The following is a 3,727-nucleotide window of genomic DNA, read 5'->3' as shown; positions in this document are numbered from 1 at the left end:
TGGGTAAGATGAGTGTTCCCATTGTGAAGGTCAGGGTCCGTTCCTAACCTGCGAGTCTGCAGGAACGAGGGATCTACGGAGACGTGTCTGAAGCCCAGAGGCGGGTGGACGAGGAGGAGCAGAGCCCAGGAGCGACGTCTCTCTGGAGACACAGATGAGGACCAGTCCGTAGAGTGCGAGCTGGTGGCTCCATGGGAAGAGCTCAGACACCGAGGCCATAGAGCCGGGCTCCAAACCTCAGCTCTGCCCCATACTTGGCCAGACCTCGAGCACGTGGCCTCGCCCCACCTCCTGTGCCTCAGTTTCTCCATCCGTAAGTGAGGGATAATAACAATGTCCACCTCCTGCAGCTGTGGGGAGTCACCAGCTGTATGGGGAGGATGCAGAGAATGTGCAGCATAGAGCTGGCCTCGAAGCTATTGGCTCCTGGTTTCGCCTCACTGTCCAGCGCTTTGCTGTATATTCTGGAATCAAGAGACACCGGAGTGCAGGATGAATTCTGAGACCCGCACCGCCCAGGTCGAATGTGGCTAGGCTGCTTAAAAGCACCTCGCATTCAACTCTGCAGATCGCTGAGTGGTTTAACCTTTCGGGTTCTTTAAATAAACTCCCTTTGCTCCTGCTGCGGTGCGCTCCTGAGCACCATTCCAGCCAGGACTGGAACCAAGCAGGAAGAGGTCCGCTCCCCTGTGACTCTTCCGAAAGCTGGAGCCGTGTCCGCGCCGTGCCCACCGAAGGGTCCTCTCTCTGAATGCGTGACTGTCCGCAACCACACCTCCAAGGTCAGACGTGCACGAAGTCCTGGGGGGACCGAAACGTTGCCTTTGGGTTACCCCCTTACCGGAATGTTCTGTCTCCTGCCAAAGATAGTTGAGTTAGGGCACATCTCCCCATATTCAAGAAAACAACAGTTTTACAGAAAACCCCCAACACAGCCTCTCATGTGCATAAACATGGCCCCGTCACCCCGGAGCATCTGTGGGCTGGCAAGATGGCCCGGGAGTGATTGTGTCTAAATGCCCCCTCTTTGCAAGGGTGAGAATAGACCAGAAATGTGGATGCGTCATAGTGCAGTTGGAGGGGCTCTGGACTGCTGGGCACATAGCCGGCTCTGATGGAAGCCCCCATGCAGTTGCAGATGCGGACTCCATGGCCTCATGCACAGAATTCTATCTCCAAGCTCCGCACCCACCCGCATTTCCTCAACAGCTCTGAGCCCTGGCTTTTCCAGCCCTATGGTAGGATAAAGGTGTCTATTTACAGAACGGTTGGGTACACCAAATCCCTTCATGCCTTTAAAACACGGGCATGTGGTGAATGAGCAATAAATCAGCACGATTTTCTGAGAGCTTATCACGTACGAAGAACTATTGGAACTTTTCTTTTCTTTTCTTTTTTTTAAAAGATTTTTATTTATTTATTTGACAGAGAGAGGCACAGCAAGAGAGGGAACACAAGCAGGGGGAGTGGGAGAGGGAGAAGCAGGCCCCCCGTGGAGCAGGGAGCCCGATGTGGGGCTCAATCCCAGGACCCTGAGATCATGACCTGAGCCGAAGGCAGATGCTTAACGACTGAGCCACCCAGGCGCCCCTGGAACTTTTCATATCATCAGGTTTTTTAATGCCAAAAATGAAAACCCCATGAGATGATGATCATTGTCCCCACCTCACAGATGAAGAGATTCAGGCACAGAGAGGTGAAGCAATGTGCCTAAGCCTGCCCAGCTGGGCAGCTCTGTGTTCTTACTGGCCATCCCACATTGTCTTGTGTTACTTTCCTTCTTGTCCTTATGTTACTCTTCCTATTTTTCGTCCCCTCCTCCGTCACAGCCTTACCATCTGACAGCCCAGCACCCCAGTGACCAAGCGATCCCTGCTCAGGTTTCTTGTGCTCCCCGGCACTGGGTGCATGAATAATATGCATGAACTTGACCTTCCCAGATGAACCATGGCCCATGTTTCAAGGTCAGGCTCAAGCGTAACCTCCCCTCTGAAATCTTCCCTGGTCCCTCCAGTCGAGGTCATCGTCCCCTCCTCTGTGCCCCTCTCGGAGCTTGTTGCCTGTTCTCCCCACTGCGTCTGATAAAGGGTCACTAATTCTTCCTTCCCATGGAGGCTGTGGGCTATTTCTCTGCCCCTGAACCTGGGCTTGGCCATGCACCTTGCTTTGGCCACCAGGGTATTAGCAACACGATGTGAATGCCATGCCCTGGGGTCCTAGCGCTTTTTGCTCTTGGGAGGCTAAGGACTCTGTGTGAACAAGCCTGGGCCAGCCCGCTGGTCAGTCAGGGCCACAGGAGAACCAAGACAGCCCAGTCAACAGCCTGGCCTCAGTTGCATGTGAATGAAAGGACTCTGTGTCATCCAGCTCCCAGCTGAGAACAGACATAGGAACAAGCACAGCAGAAACCATCCAGCCCAGCCCAGAACTAGGAACTGAATAAATGGCTGTGTAAAGCCACCGAATTTGGGGCTGGCTTGTTACACAGCACTAGCCAACTGATACACTGATGGATCTCTGTTGCCTGGAACGGTTCCAGGTGCTTACATAGGTGCTCAGTGAGTAAATGGATCACGGCACTCAGTGAAGAGCTGAGTGAATGGATGGGGAGGACACTGGGGTGTGACGTGGAGGAAACGTCACCTAAGTTGGTTCTGGGGAGGCTCCGGTTTCTTCTACTTCCCCATCTCTAGACAGAATCTCCCATCTTAAGCTGGGTAATGAGTCCACTAACACCTTCAGCCCGAGTCATCTGGTCAGCACTCAGCAGTCACTTCCTGTGCACTTTGTTACACAGAGTGATTGATAATCGAAACTTAAAGCTTCCTTAGCTGCAGTGACAAATAGCCCTGCAGTCTTGGTGCTTTGCAACAACAAAGATTCACGTTTTGTCCGTGCTACAAGTCCTCCCAGATGAGGCTGTGGCTCTGCACACATTCGGTTTGGGATCCTGGCAAGAGGAACTGCTTCCATGTGGAGTATCACCGTCACTGAGCGGATGGAGAAGAGAAGACGGTGCACAAAAGGCTTTCCTTTGTCTTGCTCCCCCTCCATCCCCAGCACAAAGCACAGTGCGCAGCAGGTATCAGGTGCTCAGTGAACATCAGTTGACCGACTGAATGGCTGCATGATGTGGTAGGTCGGTCGTGGGCACACAATCTCATAGTATATACTATTCTTTTATCAGATAATTCATCACATTGCATTTTTAGAACTTTTTGTTTTGAAATAGTTTTAGACTTACAGAAAAGTTTCAAAAATCACAAGAAAAGTTTTTTTTACCCTTACCCAGCATCCCCTATGTTCATTTACATAATTATAATAACATTATTCCAAAGCTAAGAAGTCAACATTGGCACAATACTAACTAAAATACAGACTTTATTTGGATTTTTTTTTTTTTTTCCCACTAATGTCTTTTATCGTTCCAGGATCCAGTTCAGGATCCTGTGATGCATTTTGTTGTCATATCTCCTTGGTCCCCTCCTGTTGGGTCTCAGTCTTTCCCTGTCTTTCACGATCTCAGCCTTTTTGAAGAGTGCTGGTCATGTGCTTTGTAGAACGTTCTTCCATTTCGGTTTGTCAGAGGTCTGCTCATGATGAGACTCAGGTGATGTGTTCTTGGCGATCGTGCCCCAGAAGTGATATTGGGACCTTCTAGAGCATCTCATCGGGGGTGCATGATGACTTATTATAGGTGATGTTACCTGGATCTCTTGTTAAGGCA

The sequence above is a fragment of the Mirounga angustirostris genome, unplaced genomic scaffold (genome assembly GCF_029215605.1).
Source record: "Mirounga angustirostris isolate CCGP_5_RB_7025 unplaced genomic scaffold, mMirAng1.0.hap1 SCAF_16, whole genome shotgun sequence".
NCBI classification, from domain to species: domain Eukaryota; kingdom Metazoa; phylum Chordata; class Mammalia; order Carnivora; family Phocidae; genus Mirounga; species Mirounga angustirostris.
Note: the sequence above shows the minus strand (reverse complement) of the source record.